The 22,648-nt window shown below is 36.3% G+C and overlaps 1 protein-coding gene across 1 annotated transcript in view; it reads right to left on the reverse strand.

The window, feature by feature from the left end:
* The window catches only part of arhgap24 (Rho GTPase activating protein 24), a 224,546-nt gene extending 212,499 nt beyond the window's left edge, over positions 1-12,047 (reverse strand). Inside the window, exon 1 of the mRNA XM_001338974.8 lies at positions 11,616-12,047. The gene's annotated coding sequence lies outside the window, so the exon portion shown is untranslated. The remainder of the gene's footprint in view (positions 1-11,615) is intronic.
* Between the last annotated feature and the right edge of the window lie 10,601 nt (positions 12,048-22,648).

Raw genomic sequence — 22,648 nt, forward strand, 5'->3', positions numbered from 1 at the left:
CCAACAAACTGTTATTTCTGAATGCGCTGACGCTGACATTTAGATGATTAGAAGCAAATCTATTTCTTGATGAAGTAGTACATCCTTAAAGCATTCACTCAATGCCATTTTCTCATTTTTGGCGAAAGTGGCGTTTAAGCCTAGTTCACGCTACAGGATTTTAAACATCAGCAGATCGCTGTGCCGTTCCCACTGCATGACTTGACTTTGTGTCTTTTAATCGCTGTGGTGTTCACACTACGCGACACTCTGTGAATGATCCACAAGAGGGGGGTCACACACTACATGATCTGACAACAACTCATTCCCCAACAGCTCATTCAAGCTACCAAACCACAGCCAATGAAATTTTGAGGGAGGAGTCGTCAGAAAAAGCTGAACACTATAGACCAATTACCAACCTACGTCACACATGACGTCACACGGGTCCCCGGTTGCAGAAAACAGACAGGCTACAATGGGAAAGATGTCGTGTTTTGCGGTAGGATGCCAAATTAGAGTCCAAAAATAGCAAACTTAACTTTTACCATACACCACACACTGCTTTAATACCGACTGCAGACGTCTTTGGCTAAATGGGAGCTGAATGAAGTAAGGAGCTAATTAGAAATGCTGGACTCTGCAGTTCTCGTCTTATCAGGTCAGTTCACGCTATGCTGAATCATACACATCACTCGTTTTTGATTGCAGAAATGATTTCAGCAAAAACAGTTACATATGGTTAATTAAACTGCTGACACTGAACGCTAAGAATGAAACGTGAAAGTTTATTAAGGTAAACTTAGTTTTATATTATTCACACATTCATTCAGTGACAGCTTGTGACAAACTCCCTATATTGTTTACCACGGCACTTTGAATATTCGGTCTGAAATAACCTGCAAGTGTGACTTGAAAACATCATTAACACTGTTTATTTGACTGTGAACAATGTTGTACTTTGTTAGTCATTGGCTGTTGCTAATATGATTTCGCTATTTAGAGTTTGCAAATAATATTTTTTATGAAATTATATAATTAAGGAGAAAGTCTGAATGTGCGAATATAAAACCAACTTTACCTCTATGTGTAGGTTCACATACCCTGCCGTACAGGTGCAGTTCACTGTCAGAATGCAGTCGTTTTGCGTGTTGGTGATTAATTACCCAGGCCTTGTATATCGTTAGCTCCGTCTTGTTTCCTTGTGTTTGGCTAGGCGAAATCTCGGTGTTTAGCTCTTGAATCTGGTCATCATGGAGCAATATTTATTGCACATGACCTCAAAGAACAACATTGTTGGCATCCAAAGACTTGTAAACCTTTAACTTCTCTCTTGTAAAATCACTGAAGCTTCATTGAGATTGTATATTTCGGGCTGAATGCTTGGTCACTTCGTCTAATCCAATATTCATTGGGAGGGAGCTATCGCAAATGGAGCTGTCAGATGAACGCCGCTTACTTTAACGTTAATTTTGCTGAATCACTGTGCTTGTCACTAGGTGACGAGCTGTTATTATATGCTGTAAGCATTATGTAAATAATATATATAATATGTGAGTAATATATCTTATTTCTAAGACAACAACAAACTCTGTACCGCTTCTGATGTCATCCCCTCGCTGTAAATGCTAGGGCTCCCGGTTGCTTTCTGCCACCTCCCTGCGCGCGCATCCTGAATGTTTACAAACATGGTAATTGGTCTATTGGCTGCTTGTGTGCTGATTACATCACTGACAGCGTTTCAAGCTTTGGAGAAAACATTTAAAAGCATCATCAAATCAGCTGATTTATGAGCGGATTAATCACTCATCTGCAATGTTCGAGTGGATAGATACACAGAGAGTTTTTAATTTTTGTAATTGTATAACTCTTTGAAATAAAACTAACAAATAACACCCTGCCGTTTTCTAACTATCAGTGTATTTCTTTATGACATTGTCATTTTTTTTTAATTACAAAACAGTAATGATCTGAGCATTTCCGCCTTAAATTACCATATTGGTCAAAATGACTGCATGCATGTCTGATACTTTTCACTTTGACTTTAAATATGTGTGCATTTTTTTGCCTAGCAACTTACTGCTAACATAAACAAAACTTTCTGATGGCAAAAACATCAATTTACTTCAGATATCTTTCAAAACAGCAAATTCTGTGCCGCAAAATAGCTCCTGTTTTTGAAAGTAAAAATGAAAGCCAAGACCTTTGCATGTTCTAGTATCTTAACTACATATTTATAGGCTGTATTACCAAAAAAAGATTATATTTTAGGGTAATGGTGTCATTAAATATGATGCCAGACATTCAAAGCTTAATTTTAATATCTCAATAATAGCTTTGAATGTAAATATGTTGTGACAATATGGTGTTATATATGAGAACGGTCAGAATGAGCAGTATGGTAATTCTAATAGTTACAGAAACTGTTAATATAGCCTACTCTCATGTCTGTGTTAACACAGAATGAAGCGAGTGCACTGATGCCCATTCTGACCAATCACAGATGTTTCTGCTGAGCTCCTGAGCACACAGGCATTCAGCTCATGCTGATATGCTCTTTCATTGGCTGCAGCTCGTCACTACATTGGACCACACGTGGGGTTGAGTCGGCCGACTGCTCTGGAATATTTAGCATGCTAAATGTTGGATTTCCGTCTGCGAGGTGTCGGCGACGCGTCAGCGAGCCTTGTTGATGCGTTGTTCAATAGTTCACACATAAAGAGCGGCGAGCGCTGTGCACCCGCAGATTTCTTCCAAATCACAGCCCAATCTGTCGGCGAGCTTGTTAACTTCCAAATCGGGCTCAAATCAGGCTTAAAATCCTCTAGTGTGAACTAAGCTTTAGCGGCTTTTGCATCTGAACTCTTCATGTGCTTGTTTGTTGTAAAAATTTGTAATAATGAAAAAAATACTAATTTGTGCATCTCCTTACTTCTGTGTGCAGCCATGCTTCCGTTGTAGATGGTGTGTTCTAGGAAATTTTCGTACTCCTTGGTTTTGAGTGCAGTTTTGAAAAATCTCTGTTTCAAGGGCGATCTAGTCCTTACCCTTAGCCCTACAGCTTCAAGCTAAAAAAAATTGGGACACCCCTACCCCTTCACAGGAATGTGCAAAATGAGGGGTGGGGGTAAGGGGAAGGGCTAAGGGCTAGAAGTTGGATTGGGCCCAAAGATATTCATTGTAAGGCAAGGCAAGGCAAGGCAAGTTTATTTATATAGCACATTTCATACACAGTGACAATTCAAAGTGCTTTACATGAACAGGAATAAAAAGACAAGTTTAGGAACATAAAATGCAGACAATAAAAATTATTAAAAACAGATAAAAACAAATTAAAAGGAGTATGTAATCCTTTATGGACTAAGCAATCCCAAAGTGCATTGAAACATGCAAAGTTCAATTAAAAAATAATGAAAAAAAACTGACTAAAAGACCTGTAATGGGTGTGGAAGACAAAGGAGACATCCAAAACATGTAGGGTTGGTGGTCTTTCAGGAACTTGGTTGAGAACCACTGACTTAAAGGGATAGTTCACCTAAAAATTGAAAATGTTCCAAACCAGATTGAGTTTTCTTCTGTTGAACACAAAGGACGATACATTGAAGACTGCAGGAAAAAGGCAGTCATTGACAAGCACAGTATTTTTTGTTACTACTATGAATGTCAATGGCTGCCTTCTTTAAAACATTCTTCAGAATATCTTGTTTTGTTTTTAAGAAAAGAAAGAAATTCATAAAAGTGTACTAAAATTACTTGAGTGTGAAAAAAAATAAAAAAAAATTTGGTTAAACTATCCATTTCCGTTTATAAATTCTCTCCTATGGCCTCATAGGAGAGTAAAGTGTCCATCAAAGTGTCTACAAACTATCATATAACAGCTAACTGACAACCATATTCTGCTGCAGTGTGAAAGTGGCTGAAGTGTGTTGATATGGACAGAACCTGCCAAAATCGCAGAGGAGTGTAAGATACGTCTTTCTGTCACATTGACAGGCTTTGTGTGCTTTACAAGAACAAGTCATAGTAGGAATTGCTCTACTGGAAATTATTTCTATTCTAACTCAAATATCTAAACTTTCTACCGTTATTTCGAAGATTTAGATGATGTTTTGAAAAAGAAAAATGTGTCAGTTTAAGTTTAAGAAATTAAAAAACCAAATACTTTTTATTCAGCAAGGATGCATTGCATCAGTTAAAAAGTATTAGTTAAGACATCTATGGCACTGAACCAGAAAACCAATCTTACGTTGCACAGGTATTCCAGATTTTTCAATAGTTACAGTATATCTAAGTCAAATATTGTCCTTACAAACCATACATAAGTGGAAAGATTATTGATTCAGCTTTCATACGACGTATAAATCCCAATTTGTATAAATGTTTACATATGTAGAGATGTATAAATATTCTGAATTATAGTTTTGTTGTCCGGGGACACATTTATAATGGCATCATTTGTCTAATTCGAATAAAAGTTTATTGAGCTGTGTTTTTCATTTGCCAAGTATTGATTTATTCATTTATTGCGTCTTTGTGCCATTTGACAAGCTAAGTTTTTATCTAGTTTCAATGTACTGATCCATTTACTTTCACGATACTAGTCTAACGAGAAAAAAAAGATTTTAAATTGAACTAAAAGCCACTACATGCTTTCTAAAAATATAGAGAAAAGAAAATAGGACCAAGGACTGACCCCTGTGACACCCCCAATAAAGAAGCCTTTTCCCAGAGATTGAATTTCCATGGCTAACTGAAAAGTATATCTGTTACTTTGATAGAGTTCTTTGAATTAAGAGCCTGTGTTTGTATTCACCTTATTCTCAGCTGGCGAGTGGGCGCTGCCATTTGAATCTTTTTGTCTCGCGACTTCCGGTCACATTCACTTCCATTCATTTTTTGACGTTAACAACTGCTCGTTACGCTGCTTGATGTTGCAATTTAATATTTTCTTATTATATTATGCTACTTGGTCTGTGTAGTCATGCAAACATTTGTTTGTAGAGCAAGTAGTTTGACCGTTTTCTGCCGTTTATTATTCCTAGTCATTTCTCCCATAGGCGACTGAATCGGAAGTTCTAAGACAATCGCGAAAACAGGCGCACTTCCGCATTTTAGAATAAGGTCAATACATACTGCACATAATGATAGACATGTAATGTTTGACTAAAGAATATTGAGAAATGAAAATGTACTTCAGGTTTTATCTAACGCAATACTACAAAATAGCTTCTCTAGTTAGGAAACCTTTCTTACATTTGTGCCAAACCACACATATAGGCATATGACTGACTGACTCATTTGGGGAAATTTTAGCAGAAGTGGTTGGCGAGTTAGCGGGCGTTGGCTTCAGAGGTACCCTTACATGCTTTTTTTAAATAAATATGGCCGACAGAGTTCCTAAAAACAGAAACTCTGGAAACCTATCTTTAATTTAGAGATAATGATGATGATACTGCAGCCACCTTTACGTAGATTATGATGGGTTTAGCTCTGGTTAAGCAAAATCACTGCCTCCAGGTTAATGGCCAGCTTTACTGCCTCTTTGTTCGAGACAGTTTGGGACTGTTTAGACAGGCTAGACTATGTTTTTATTCTCTAGGCCTTCTCTAGACCATCCTTAAACTTTTGCATAACCTAAAGCTTTGAAGACCACAATTCAAATCCATCTAAAGTGTGTTCTTACAAGCTATGAAGACATAATAAACCTTCTTCTAGTGCTGCAGGATATTGTAAGAATTTGATATTAAGATATTTTATTTTTCTGTGATCTATTGCTGTATGAATATCACTTCAGTAAATGGCTTGAAAAGCTCTATCTGGAATGAAATTGTTCATTTAGATTGGTTAGAATAATCTTGTGGCGAAGTGACTCAAAGAAATTGCAAGCATAAATAAATAGAGCAAAATAAAAGTGAAATAAGTAGTCAGATATGCAGGTACAGTAATACTGTATGATACAATATGATACACCTCAAGAAAACCATATACAATCATATCATAATATCTAAATGGGTAGGGGAAAATGCATCAAAAAGTTATAAGATGTTTTTTTTTAACAGCACATATACTTTATAGAATTGCATCAGTGGTCTATTTTTGATCTGCCGTTACGAGAAGCTCCACCTCATGTACTGCGGTAAACGGTAGCAGTGCACGGCTGATGATTCATTCAGATCTTTTGTACCTTTATATAAACATCAGTATTTGGCCACATGTATCATGGGTGTAATTATCATGATAAATCAGCATATCGATATTTTGCCCCACACCAATTATTGATTAATCAAATGTAATATAAAATAACACTGTACATTCTTCATTGCTGATCAACAATAATCCCAACTCCACAATGCAGATCCTGTGATGTAACTATTGAGGTGACTACCATATTCAATGGAAAATATTAAGAAACTGCACAGCACCCTAACTCTTAAAGGTGTGTATCTTCGCCATTAGTGCACCACTAATTATTTATTACTGAAGCCATGACAGCTAGCAAATCTACACAGTTTATATTAAAAAATAATAATAAAATTAGCCGAAGTGGTGGCGCAGTGGATAGCAAGTTCGCCTCACAGCAAAAAGGTGGAGTTTGCATGTTCTCCCCATGTTCGAGTGGGTTTCCTCCGTGTGGTCCGGTTTCCCCCACAAGTCCAAAGACATGTGGTACAGGTGAATTGGGTATGCTAAAATTGGCAATAGTGTATAAGTGTGTGAATGTGAACGAGTGTGGATGGATGTTTCCCAGTGATAGGTTGCGGCTGGAAGGGCATCCGCTGCGTAAAAACATATGCTGGATAAGTTGGCGGTTCATTCCGCTGTGGCGACCCCAGATTAATAAAGGGACCGAAAAGCCGAAAAGAAAATGAATGAATGAATATATAATAAAATAAATAAATGTGAGGAATTACATATGGACGGCTTTTTCAGTGTTACCACTTTGTCCATTTGACAGACAGAGCAGAGTTGACCACGACGACAGGGTTCAAGTCCGGTGAAGAATGTTTGCAGAAAGCAGGTAAGACAAAAAGAAATGCCAAAAAATAAAACAAACAAGTAAATAACAGGGTGAGAATGTGGTAAAATCTGAAAATGTAGCAAAAATCAGGCTGCAGTGAGGGCTTTGCTTTTTCTGGATTGCTTTTGAAAACACTGTCGGATTGGTTTAGGGAAGGGGATGGGCGCTGGTCTATCGTTGCATTTTAAAACACTATTGATTGACTTTAAAGAAGGGGTGGGTGCGGTTATTGGTCGTTTGGTCAGTCAGTCAGTCAGTCGACAGCGTCCTCTGGTGGTTTTACGCAAGAAGAGCAAGTGTGAAAGGTACTCGCGAGAGAATCTTATAAGATTTAAGATATCAAAAAGCATACACAAACAAAAACTGCAAAACAACATAGCTCCTGGGACTTATTTGGCACTCTCCAGAAATGTATATAAGGGTACGTGTTCAGAATGAGCCTTGGTCGCTTTTAGTTACTTTTGTTCAACAAGACTGCAATAATTTGCAGACAACAACCTCTAAACATTATTCAATTCTATGTGCCTCACACAAGTGAGTGGGCTTGACAAACCACCTGAAGAAAACACATTTTTTTCATCTCTGTCTGACTAGTTTAACATACAACCCAATATCCCAAACAAATGCTGTGCATTTATGAAGTGTGCTTCATGCAGATGAGTGGGCTTGACAGACCACCTGTAGAAACACTCTTCTCTCTATTAAAATAAATAAATGAATGAACCTCCCCCTTCCTTACTCTAGCACTTAATTATCTGAATACTATTCCTTTGTATAATTAGCACTTCTTGTGTGTATTGCCTTTTCTTGATGAATCGCTGAATGCCTCCTCAATTGTAAGCTGCATTGGGCAAAACCACCTGCCAAATGAATAGATGTAAATGTAATAAAAAGTCACAATAAAGATGCTTTTCATGCCATACTGTTAATTACTGCTGCCACAATTACTAGCAAATGTATAAATATTTATTTCTTCATTATTGTATATATATATTGTTAGTTATCAAGTCTGAAAAAGCTATAAGTATATTAGCAAAAGTAATATTTTTGTGCAATTTCAGGAAATTTAGACGAAAAATAAAATGCTAAAAATGTAATAAAAAGTGACAGTAAAGTAATTTATAAATTATTTTGATAACTGATGATCATATTTTAATTAACACTGTGATTGACCAAAACAGTCATCAATAATAATAATTATAGCTTCAAAAGTGACACAACTGTTTGTGAGTTGTCCGTTCGGCTTCTGTCGCTCCAATACAGCAGATGAGATAGTCTGCAGTCATTGTAATGCCTGAATGAGACAGAGACAGACATGCCCGCATCACAAACACAATCACAGCCCTGGGTCATGGAGGGTTTGATGGGGAAAATGAAAGGAGATCAGTCCTCTAAATAGCCACAGTGATGTCGCTCTCTACCTCTCTGGCAAATAATGTTCTCCCATCAACGCTAAAGCACCATAAGGTGCGGTTAGGATACTAGAGGAGGGTTTGGACCACCAAATGTGGCTTAGAAAAGAAAATTCACAAATGATATGACTTTATAATCTGAGTTGCTTCTACTAAATAATGACATAAAATAATTAAGCACACAGATAGATTCGGCATTAGCCGCTCTGTTCCTGAGTTATCATGGAACTGTGCGTTCCCTTCTCTTCCAGATATCATCATCTCCTACAGTGTCAGTCAGCTGACAGACTGGTGTTCATTCCTGCCTCTTCCTTTTATTAGTTTCTCTCTGCATCCTCATCTTACTCTCCCCCACACCTCCTCTAACTCCACATGAACCTCAAACTGACTCCAGACTTCATTTACTCTGAGCTGAGTTTAGTAGTATGCAAAACTACTACATTTCACAAATGAGAGCACTTTATGGTAAATGATAAGTCATTCATTCATTTTCTTGTGGGCTTAGTCCCTTTATTAATCCGGGGTCGCCACATCGGAATGAACCGCCAACTTATCCAGCAAGTTTTTAGACAGTGGATGCCCTTCCAGCCACAACCCATCTCTGGGAAACATCCACACACAAACATCCACACACACACACTCATACACTATGGACAATTTAGCCTACCCAATTCACCTGTACCGCATGTCTTTGGACTGTGGGGGAAACCAGAGCACCCGGAGGAAACCCACGCGAAGGCAGGGAGAACATGCAAACTCCACACAGAAACACCATCTGAGCCGAGGTTCGAACCAGCGACTCAGCGACCTTCTTGCTGTGAGGCGACAGTACTACCCACTGCGCCACTGCCTCGCCATTATATCAGATATAATTGTATACTATGCACGCCACTAGTGGGTGCATATTCACAACAAACAAAGGTGTATTTTGATGATGCTATGACTGAGTGTGGAATTATCGGAGTTGTGTTCATTATATCCTGCAGGACAGCTGCAAAATATATGATCTGAATCATAAACTAAAGTATGCAAAACATATCATCATGGTAGTATGAACAAAGTCCCTTTAAGGCAAGTCATTTCACTCGCCTGCTGTCTTTGAAACGCCTCTCAAGCAGTATGCTCAGGGATTCTGTTTGAATGGGGAAGCATCAAAATCTCAAAAATGTCATATTAGGAATCACCAATAAATTTATACAACATCTGTCTCTTTAGTTTTATTTCTAAATGTTCGAATCACGCAAAATTTGCAGAAACTCACATCTGGACCGAGCCCCTCCTCTTAAGAATCGCCATGGTATAGCAATCACTAATTGACTCCTGTACTAGAAGGCAGGGCTTCACTCACCATATTGACCGTTACACTTTTCCCCATTCAAAACTATACGAGTGACATGTCTTGTGTATACTTTAGTCTTTGGTATGAAGCAGAGTAATGCTGAAAGCTAAAACAAGATTGCTGATGCAATTGCTGATAAGGGATGAGTGTGTCGTGACATAACAGCAGAGCTTTTATTATGCCACAGTCCATTGACTCTTCCGGTCATCATCATGTAAGAAAGAATCAGCTCCTATCTATCATACTAAACACATTATCATACTAAACACAAAGTTTATTTATAATGCTGCGCTGTGCAATTTAATCAAACACACAACATTTTAAAGCATCTTCGGTGTTTCACTGTTTTCTATAAAACTAAACTTGAAGTCGTGGGTGTGTTACATTATTAGCACGGCCACACAGGACACTGTCAACCATTCATTCATTCATTTTCTTGTCGGCTTAGTCCCTTTATTAATCCGGGGTCGCCACAGCGGAATGAACCACCAACTTATCCAGCAAGTTTTTACGCAGCGAATGCTCTTCCAGCCGCAACCCATCTCTAGGAAACATCCACATACATTCACACACACATTCATACACTACGGAAAATTTAGCCTACCCAATTCACCTGTACCTGCATGTCTTTGGACTGTGGGGGAAACTGGAGCACCCAGAGGAAACCCACACGAAGGCAGGGAGAACATGCAAACTCCACACAGAAACGCCAACTGAGCCGAGGTTCAAACCAGCGACCTTCTTGCTGTGAGGAGACAGCACTACCTACTCCGCCACTGCCTCGCCCCTGTCCACCATGTCATAAGTTAAATTTGTTTACTTCTCTGGATTTGAAAATTTTTTAAAACTATTGGGAGAATGTAAATACATAACTCAATAAAAATGTAATACCGTTCTTGTGATTTTGGGTTATTTTAAAGAATAAATTGTGCATTTAAGGTGGATGCCACCACAAGAGTTTCACACAGGGCTAAAATTCAAAACATTTTACTCCTGAATGGAAAAAGGAGAACGTCTGAGCTATTTTAACACCACTTCTTCAAAACGTTAAATCACGTAACAGATGTAGAAATGTGAAACTAGCTTTGTCAACAGCGGTCAAAAGAACTTAGTAAGGTTCTTTAAAGGCATATGGCTACTCGTGGTTACTTTAAAGGTGTGTGTGTGTGTGTGTGTGTGTGTGTGTGTGTGTGTGTGTGTGTGTGTGTGTGTGTGATGGTAGTTTTATGTGGTTTCAGGCTATAATTGTGTATAATTACATGGGTATTACATGGGAATTACACATTTGTCCTCTGGCTTTGTATTTTAGCTTTCTGTAAGGGTTGTGTTTAATATTGTGATTTTAAAGGGATAAAATATAAAGTTTGTATAGTAATTAAATAATATATGTGGAGTCTGCATAAGCCATGAAAACAAGTGTGTGTGAGATTAAAGCCTTAATAAGTAGCCTATTTATTCGTATAATATTATGCAATATATAAAAACGTATTATTTAAAGTAAAACGACAGACATTTTTCACAATAGCTGAGTTTTTAAAAGTATAATTGTATTTTAATACTTTAAAAGTTTCCAGTTTTAGACGAAGTCTGTCACACAATGTGACTATTTTTAAAAAGGTAACTGCATCACCCACATACACACTGATTATAGCTTATTATGGAAGGCGATGACACGCACGCACACACACACACACAAGCACAAAAATAGACAAAAACATTGGAACTACATGACCTTTACATTACAGCCTAGCAAAACATATACACGCGCGCGTCACACACGCAAATCACCACATACACACACACACACACACACACATCCAACTTGTCATTAGTAGCATCCAAATGACTGTAAACAGACTGTTATTACCTTTAAAACGGCTATCCAGTGAACGTCCACAGAAATGCGCAGGAACAAAAATCCAATAAAACCCTAAACAAATCCAGTACGTGACTCGAGACCGGTGCAGGATTCAACGTGATCCAAAAATCAATCCGGAACGTGACTCTGTCCGATGCAAGTACATTAGAGTCAAACAGCCCGGCAAAAAGTCTGTATGGCTGCATCCGAGAAACCAGATAGCTCCATGGGGCAGCCGTGAAGCGAAAACAGAAGAGCTGTCATAAACTTTTCCCCTCACTGCACTCACCATCTGCATTGGGGTCTCTGGGGGAATAAACAGCCTCCCTCTATGGTCACTGGGGGCTTGAGTTCAGCCCCTCAGCATACACACTTTTGAGACAGTCCTCAGACACGACATGAGTCTACGACACACACACGGACAAGAGGATCTGCGACCTCGGAGAAAGGAGAGTGCGGGCGCTTGTTTAAGGAAGTGTGAAGGAGGAGAGATCCGAACATCTCACACACGAACTCGGTTCAGCTCACACGCACTTACAGTGTTAGCTCTCACCGCACAGTTCGACACTGTAAGCTGTTGTTTGACATTTAAGTGTTACATAACAATGTTGTATTGTCAGTGTGTGTGTTTTTACTTGTGGTCTGAAAATATCCGCACCTGCAAACGAGTCGTTTGCAAGCGGCTCACGCAGGTGTCATATTTAATACACTCTGAATCGATGACAGACGCTGTGTGGTGGATTTTAGCTTTGGATGTAAAATCATATCCTCTTAATATAGTGAATTTAGTGTTTTCTGAGTTCTGAAATTAGATATTTTTGCTGACTGCTCTCAAACGATTCAGTGGATGAGCGAGTCAGCGAGTGATGATTCATCAAACTTAACGTAATTGTTGCCGAGACGGTTTGGCAGCTTAAATGATTCAGTTAACAGAATTTGTTCCGATTTTAAATAGACTACATGACACAAGATATCAATGAACATGTCATGTAGCTTTCTTCCTCATCCCAATAAGAAATCTTTAAGGAAAAACAGCAAATTTGCCTTACAGTAGGTTACAGACAAAAATGAGTCTGTTGCTGACTACAAATTTGCATGTTTTGTATTGCAATTTGACCACATTTTAGATTATATTTCGATAACTGTTTAACCTAACAATAACTAATTAATTGAACAGCTATATTTGTCTTAATTTGTTTACAAGTTATAAGCATGGATCACAGATTATCCTATATATTATCCAATATTGTCAATATTCAAAGCTCAACAATATGGTATCTTTTAGAATAAAAAAGAAAAAAAAAAATAAGTGTTTGCGTGGGTTTCCTCCGGGTGCTCCGGTTTCCCCCAGTCCAAAGACATGTGGTATAGATGAATTTGGTAAACTAAATTGTCCGTAGTGTATGTGTGTGAATGAGTGTGTATGGATGTTTCCCAGTGATGGGTTGCAAGGGCATGAATGAATGAAAAAATGAAAAAGGGAGATTTTTTTTTTACTACCATTGTGTAAATGAGTAGTAATGGTGTAATTCATAAAGTATGAATAATGTACAAACAATGTACAATTTTGAATGTAATATAATTATCTAAAGTCATTAGTACATAATAAGTATTATCCTAAGGTCAAGGCAATTATTTATTCATTATTACTTTAGCAAATTGTTGGTGTTAATAAAAAGAGCTTTTATTTTAGAAACTTATTTTAGAAATTTTTAGAGCTATTATTACACTAGAGTTTCTCTCTGACCTCCCGCCAGTTTTTATACCACACTTTCAGCCTGATCTGATACATTTCTACCTGTTTTACCTGGAGGACGTTGTACAGTATGGATCTCTAAAGGAGTAACATTTGTCTTTATAGCCCTGTCCTCTGTCACACACAGCTGTCAATCATCTTGTGACCTCACTTTTAACTCTCCTCTCATATTATGCTTGTTTTATGACCGTGATGAGAGTCTTGGATTTAATTGTTGGGTGTGATTTGTGAATTGTTTATAAATCTGAGAAGCAGATTTTTTAAAACATGTTTCAGCTGTTTCACAATTCTGTAATGAAAAACATTGTGATTTTGGGATGTTTTTACAATGATTATGTAGAACGTTCCTTTAAATTTCATCTTTTGTAACAACAACAAAAAAATCTCATAATCTTTTTTTGAGGGGATGCATACAGTTTAGGGATCAAATATGATAACATTTTTGTTGTTTATTACACTGTAGAAATGCAGGGTTCCACACAATTCATTCATGTTGTCCCAAAACAAATCGATTAAGTTAATGTAACAACTTAAATGGACTGAACATAAAACAATAAAGTTGTCCCAAACATATTTTCTTTTATATCTTATTTTTATATGTACAATGTATGTAAAAAGTCATTATGCATAAAATATATATTTTTGAGCAAAAAAATGAACGCAAGCTCATTGTGGACACGTATCCCCGTCTACATTTCTGGAGAGCATGAATTATGTATCTGGCTGCATTTTGTCTTTAAAATGAACTCTGAGAGGCGGTATGACCCCGTCAGCGGCTTTTGTTCATTTCCACATTACCAGCTGACCGCTTACCTCTGTGTAGATGGCTTTTCAGGTGTTACCAGTTTGCCCAGTGGCTCGCCGCATATGTGAATAGACTTGGGACGCAGAGCGGAGTTGACAGCGATGATAACGTTTGAGTCCGTCGAAGAAAGGCTCTAAAAACCAGGTAAAACTAAAGCAAAATAAATAACAAGCTTAAAATGTGGTGAAATCACGCAGCCATGACTTTTTTATTTTTCTAGGCTGCTTTTCAAAACACTATCGGTTAAGTTTAGGGTAGGGGTGGATGGGTCAGTCAGTCAGTTGACGGCGAGCTGGCTTGGTTGGCTGAAGTATATATTGAGCCCTCTGGTAAATTTGCAAAAAGAAAAACTGACGTACCTCTGGTTACGTATTTTGCTGTCCCCAGTAATGTAGACCTGGGTATGTATGTGCAATGAGCCTGGGTTGCAAAAAATAATGTTAAAGGTTCAAAATAAAATTTCTGTTTAAAATAGTTGAAATGTTTTTTAAGATACTAACAGTTCTAATGGTAGATAGTATACTAACAGTTCTTAATAGTAAACCTGGCTGAATCAGACAAATGACTTTAGGGTTATTTTTTATTTCATTTATATAAATGAAATAAACGTAAAAAAAAGACTTTAAGATACAAACAGCTTTAAAACATGCATTATGAAAAATATATTTAATAAATTTTATTGTTAATGGTCCAAAATATATTTTATTTAATGTAAAATATAATTAAAAAGTCTTTAAGATGCTAACAAATTAATTTAGGTTTATATTTTATTATGTTTATAAATACTTGAAGTCTTTAAAATACAAACAGCTACATGGGTAATACTGTATCTTGGCTTAATCAGACATAGATTTGAATGAAATCTTGCTAAATTTGAATGAATTCCAGTTTAATAAAAGCAACAAAAAAAGTCAAAAATTTAATTTACAATAGTATTATAACCAAATGAGACTTTTTAGTATTCCTTTTTAATTAGAGTTTGATGTTGGTGTCATAGCGACACTTCAAACAGATATCTAACATCAGACATTGACTGCATTCCTGAGCATCGCTTTGCATGACTTCCTTATCAAAACCATCAAACGCAATATGGCAGTGTGGGATGGGTAGTCCTTTACACTGAAAAAAAAATGACTTTATGATAAGAATATTTATGCAAGAGCAAGTGCCTCAGTAATCCAAGGTGGGAAGACAATGTTAAAACTGGAAATGAGAAAATGTCAAAGCGAGGTTAAATCAAGTGTCATGTCAGAAAGAGGATTGGATTTAAATCAAATACGCTGGCAAGATAGACTGTGTGCATGTAAGACTAGAAGTAACATGAGAATTGAAGGTTGTGTTCGAATGAAAATTGAATGTTGCTTGATACTGTACAATACAAAGATTAAATAATCTGTTTTCTGCTTATCGCAATAGGTTACTTTTGTTCGAGAGGTTGTTGAAATCGTAGCGTTTCCTCTGCAGTACTTTTGACAAGCTTGCTGCATAGTTCAAGTGCATAGAGTCAGGCAGGAGGGGAGGGATTGACAGCTGTTGCCGACTTTATTACTTCTGATAAGAGTTACTTGAGTTGAGAAACTGAAGCCTGCCAATGTGCAAGTGTGTTAGACAGATTCTCAGCACATCATTTTTATTGGGGAATTCCATAGTGTTCACTATGAATATGAATATATCTGAATCTGACAAGCTGTACCATTAAATTCAGTTTTGGATTCAGTTTTTAGGGACAATTATAGGTTAAAATTTGAATTTGATGTGACCTGGATCTTAGTTCTGAATCTGGATTTGGGTAAACCAAAAAGTATATTTGAAATTACATCTAGAAATAAATCTGGGCATATTTGAACCTGAATCCGTAATTGAAGACAATTTTGCATATGGTTTTGGGTATATTTATGTCTAGAAGAATGTGGGTACACATTCAAATTTGGATCTAGATCTGAAAGAAATCTGACTCTGTCCTTTGCATTACATTTTTTAATCAGTTTAAACATAAATTAGGATTTAAATCTGAATTTAGTTCTCAGTCTCAATCTGAATGTAGTTTAGGTCTAGGTGTAAATTTAAGGATTTTAAAACTGAATTCATCTCAGTCTGGATCTGCATGTAGTTTGATCTAGGTGTAAATTCAAATTTAATCTGAATTTAGATCCCAATTTGCATATGTATGTAGTTTTGTGTAAATTAAAACAGTGTTTCAATATAAATTTGGCTCTCAGTCTGGAACTAAATCTTGTTTTGTTCTAGGTGTAAATATAAGGATTTAAATATGAATTTGGATCTCAGTCTGGATCTAAATCTAGTTTTGATCTAGGTGTGAATGTAAGGATTTGAATCTGAATATGGATCTAAGTCTGTATCCATGTGTAGTTTTCATCTAGGTGTAAATTTAAATTAGGATTTGAATCTGAATTTGGATCCCAATCTGAATCTGGATCTAGTTTTCATCTTGGTGTAAATTTGAATGAGGATTTTAATCTCACATTGGATCTCAATCTGGATCTGAATCTAGTTTTCATCTAGGTGTAAGTTTAGGCATCTGAATCTGAATTTGGATTTCAGTTTGTATCTGCATGTAGTTTTGATTTAGGTATAACTTTAAAGATTTGAATCTGAATTCGGATCTCATTCTGGATATGTATGTTTTTTGATCAAGGTTTAAATCTAAATTAGGATGTAAAACTGAATTTGGGTCTCAATCTGGATCTGTATGTAGTTTTGATCCATGTATACAATTAAATTAGCATTTAATTCTGAATGTGGATCTTAATCTGATTCTGAATCTAGTTTTGATAGGGTATAAATTTAAATTTGCATCTCAATATCTGCATGTAGTTTTTATCTCGGTATAAATTTAAATTAGGATTTGAAACTGAATTTGGATATCAGTCTGGATCTGAATGTAGTTTTTAAACTAGTGTACAACTGAATTTGAATCTGAACATAGCCTTGAATCTGATTTTTCTTATGGATCTAATTCTAGATTTGGATCTGAATTTGGATTTGGGTCTCGATATGAATCTGAATTTGGATCTAGGTCTGGATCTCTATCTAGTTTTGATCTAGGTGTACATTTCAGTTAGAATTTGTATCTAAATATTGATCTTAGTTTGGATCTGAATATAGTTTTGCATCTGGTGTAAAACTGATTTTGAATCTGAAAATTGCCTTGAATCTGGTTTGCTTTTTGTTCTACTTCTAGATTTGGGCCTGAATTAAAATTTGGGTCTAAATATGAATCTGAATTTGAATCAAAGTCTGGATCTGAATCTAGTTTTGATCTAGGTGTACATTTACAGTAGGATTTGACTTAAAATTCGGATCTTAGTTTGGATCTGAACATATAGTAATTTGGTATAAAGCTAGATTTGAATCTAAACATAGCACAGATGATTTTTTTTCTGGATCTAGTTATAGACTTGGGTCTGAATTTGCAATTGGGTCTATATATAATCTGAATTTGGATCTAAGTCTGGATCTGAATCTAGTTTTGAACTAGGTGTACATTTCAATTAGCATATAATCTGAATTTGGATTTGAACATACAGTGTGTTGATATGAATCTGGTTTTGCATCTGCATATGGTTCTAGATTTGGGTCTAGATTTTAAGCTGGATCATTTAATTTGGATCTAGATCTGAATGAAATCTAGATAATTGAAGATTAAATGTCTTTATAATGATGCCCAATATCTATTACAAATTATTATTGTTATTTTACTACTTTATACTGACAGAATAAATGAGATTTAAAGATTTAGATATTAAATCTCATTTAATCTGTCAGTATAAAGTAGTAAGTAGAATAACCCAAGGCTTTGATAATTTTCTCTTTATGACTCATAAACATTTGGTTGCAATTATCACTTTGACCTGCTTTCATGGCCCATTGGGTAGTAGGGACATCTAACCCTTTAAAATGAACATAAAATTATTACAGTGCTGTTTATTCTGCACCAACACATACATTTAATCAAAAATCAAACTGTACGAACTCATACTACTCCTCAGGTCACGTTCGGCTGCAGCAGATGTAACAAGAAAAACCATAAATATCCTTCTTATGATTGGAGCAATTAAAATTATTAACCTTTTTCTGTATCCAGATGCAAACTGCAGTCTGTTTCACTGGCTCCGTGTGTTGTCCACTCAAAAGCTTCCAGATCTCTGTGTCGTAATTAATCAGTGTGGTTACTTTGGGCAGCCGCGCTGGATGGAGAACAGAAGTCACACCGTGCAACAGCTGCTGATATTCATTTGCCACAATACACAAGGAGAGGCAGAGGTCACGGCGCTTTCTGGGATCATCAAACTGTTGCTGTGGAGAAACGGCAATCAGAACATCTGACTCATGGAAAGCTTGAATTTTTGAGGCACAAAGATTCATTATTTATTAAACACCATTTGTACTCATTAGACTCACAGCAATCCATTCCAATATTAATAAGTCTTTGGGATGCCCTCTAGTGTTATGAAAAATATGATTCGATAAAATGCAAATAATACAATGAAAATTCTTACATAGTTTAGTATGTTCTCCTGTGAATAGTAAAGCAAGACAAATCACTAGTGAGAGTCAAATCAAGAGAGAAGAATATACTGTACTTTGTAAAAAAAAATGACCATGGTTTTAATATAGTGAAAGACTGTCAAAATGCTACAGTAAAATCTGTTAATTGATTAAAAGCTAGTTTTCTTACTAAAGAAGCAGATAAGTAATGTTTTCATAGCATACTGAGAACATTATCAAATCATTCATCAACATTGTCAAATCATTCTTGGAACATATACAGTTAAATACAGAATTATTCGCCCCCCTTTGAATTTCTTTTTTCTTTAAAAAAAAAATAAAAATTCCTAAAGGATCTTTAATAGAGCAAGGACATTTTCACAGTATGTCTGATAATATTTTTTCTTCTGGGGAAAGTCTTATTTGTTTTATTTCGACCAGAATAAAATCCGTTTTTAATTTCTTTATAAGAACAATTTAGGGACAAAATTATTAGCCCCTTTCAGCTATATTTTTTCCAATAATCTACAGAGCAAACCATCATTATACAATGACTTGCCTAATTGCCCTAACCTGCCTAGTTAACCTAATTAACCTAGTTAAGCCTTTAAATGTCACTTGAAGCTGTATAGAAGTGTCTTGACAAATATCTAGTCAAATATTATTTACTGTCATCATGGCAAAGATAAAATGAATCAGTTATTAGAAATGATTTATTAAAACTAATATGTTTTGAAAATTTTTCTTTAAGTTAAACAGAAATTGCGGGGAAAAAAATTAACTGGGAGGCTAATAAATCAGGGGGGCTAATAATTCTGACTTCAACTGTATGTATGTGAGATGTTTGATGGCAAAAACCTTCAGAATATGGATAGTAATAAAACTGTAAAATTTGGTGTATCCAACCCAGCAGGCATCTTGATGTCAAATCGACAATAAAACACAACCTTTATGTCAAAATGACATCAAACTGATATCTGTGCAAAAAAACACATCTTTGATGTTTTTCTTTTTTGTTCAACATGACTCATTCTGAAAACGAAGCCCTATAACATTTCTGGAGATCTTGAATTATGTAGCCAGAAGTACATATGGCTGCATTTCGTCTTTAAAACGAACGCTACGAGGCGGCATGACATCATTCCTTTTTGCGATTACCTGCTGACCGCTTACCTCCGTATGGATGACCATATTACTGTTACCAGTTTGTCCAGTAGTTCGCCATGTATGTCGACACTCTTGAGACGCAGAGTGTGGCTGACCAAGACGACAGGGTTAGAGTCTGGCTAAAAACGGTTACAGAAAGCAGGTAAAACAAAAACAAAAAATAAAAACAAGTAAATAACAGGGTGGTTAATCTGTGCTTTTGAAAACACTATTGGTTGGGTTTAAGGAAGGAGGAGGGTAGGTCAGTCGATTGCTCAGTCTGTCAATGAGTTGACAGCAACCTCTGGTGAATACGTGAGAAAAGCAGATGCGAATGGCACTCGCTAGAGAAATCTGAGATCTGAAAAAGCGTACACAATGCCCTCTGGTGGATTCATGAACACAAAAACTGCAAAAAAAAAAAAAAAACATAGCTCCTGGGTCATATTTGCTGCTCTCCATAAATGTATATAGAGGTACGTTTTCAGAATGAGCCTTTTTTTGACAATTTTAGATGCCTATTTGATGTTGTTTTAACTTTAAGGTATATGCATTGGGATACAAAAAGTAAGTGTAAATTTGGAATTGAAGCTGTCAGATGAAAAAGGGTATAATTTTTTTTGTGTTTTTTTTTTTTTTTTGGTAGTCAAAATGGCATTGATGTGTGCATGTCAAATGGATGTCAAATTTTTGACATCAAATCAATTTGCATTCATCACTGGGAAGTGATGCCAAAAACTTTATGAAAATGTTACAACAGTAAAATAAAAAAATAAATAAATTTAAAAAAAGCCTATAAACATAACAACAAACAAGTTGACTAAAGAAGCCAGTTCTCTCGCTGTGTGCTCCTAAATATACCAATGAGTCTTTTCTCCCCACTGAGCTCTCGATTTAACCCGCAATTTAAAAAGAAACACAAAGACAGGCTTCTACACCAGGCTCATTTCAGTGAGGTGGCCTATAACAGTTGGTGAGGTTCAGTCTTCTCCCTGTGTTTGTGGATGGAAGGGGGACGGCAGGCAAACGCATGGCGTGTTTGTTCAGGGCATGTGTCTTTGTAATTGGACGCTAAAATAATAAATGCTTTCCTGCTACCAGTCAGACATAAAAAAGCAACAGCTGGGCTGGCATAGGACTTTTTAGCAGGGTTACGAGTCACTCCAAATTTGAATTCCAGTTCATTTTCTGAATTGGGATTGAGGTAGCAAAAATGATCCAGAATTTGAATGTGAATTTAAGGAAATATATTCATATTTATACACTGTAAAAAAATATGGGTTCCACATAACTGATTTGTGTTGAGGCAAGCTGAAGGAATTAAGTTCACTTTTCAGTTTGTATAAATGCTATTTGATTGAACATAAAACAATTAAGGTAAAAACGAATGCTACCGGGTGGTATGACGCTGTACCTTTTCATGCTAGTGTGTGTGTGTATGTGTGTGTGTGTGTGTGTGTGTGTGTGTGTCCATGTAAAGGTAACTTGGTGGAAAGGTCAGATTACATACATTAGGAACAATATCAGCCAATAAATGAAGCAAGTATCGCAGATATAAGTAAAACAGATAAAAAAGAAACCAGTCAGAGTTAGGGAGTAACAACAATGCTTAGTAATGTATGATAGTAATAATGACAGTAAAAAGAAAGAAAGCACAACAGTAATAATAAATGACAATGATAATAAATCACAAGTACTACACCAACTACTACTACAGAAAGTTACTTATATTACAACTACTATTGCTGCTACTACAGTCACAACCACAACTATTACTACTATAATGTCTACTAATACTGACACTACTAGAACAATGACTACCACTACTGATACTACTACAGCGTCTGCTACAACTAATACAACAACGTCTACTACTACTACTACTACTACTACTACTACTACTACTACCGCAATCACTGCTACAACAACATCTACATCAACGACATCTACTACTGGTACTACTACACCAACAACGATTACTACTGCTACAACGACCCCTTTAATACTTCTGCTACCACTATACCAACAACATCAACTACTACAGGAACTAATACTTCAATAAATCACAATTACAATCGATACTACTACAATGACTACTACTACTACTACACCAACAACGACTACTACTACTACTACTGCTACAACGACACCTTTATTACTTCTGCTACCACTATACCAACAACATCAACTACTACAGGAACTAATACTTCAATAATCACAATTACAATCGATACTACTACAATGACTACTACTACTACTACACCAACAACGACTACTACTACTACTACTACCGCAATCACTGCTACAACAACATCTACATCAACGACATCTACTACTGGTACTACTACACCAACAACGATTACTACTACTACTACTGCTACAACGACACCTTTATTACTTCTGCTACCACTATACCAACTTCATCAACTACTACAGGAACTAATACTTCAATAATCACAATTACGATTGATACTACTACAATGACTACTACTACTACTACACCAACAACGACTACTACTACTACTGCTACAACGACACCTTTACTACTTCTGCTACCACTATACCAACGACATCAACTACAACAGGAACTAATACTTCAATAATCACAATTACGATCGATACTACTACAATGACTACTACTACTACTACACCAACAACGACTACTACTACTACTGCTACAACGACACACTACTTCTGCTACCACTATACCAACGACATCAACTACTACAGGAACTAATACTTCAATAAATCACAATTACAATCGATACTACTACAATGACTACTACTACTACTACACCAACAACGACTACTACTACTACTACTGCT

Source organism: Danio rerio, chromosome 21, assembly GCF_049306965.1.
Source record: "Danio rerio strain Tuebingen ecotype United States chromosome 21, GRCz12tu, whole genome shotgun sequence".
NCBI lineage: Eukaryota > Metazoa > Chordata > Actinopteri > Cypriniformes > Danionidae > Danio > Danio rerio.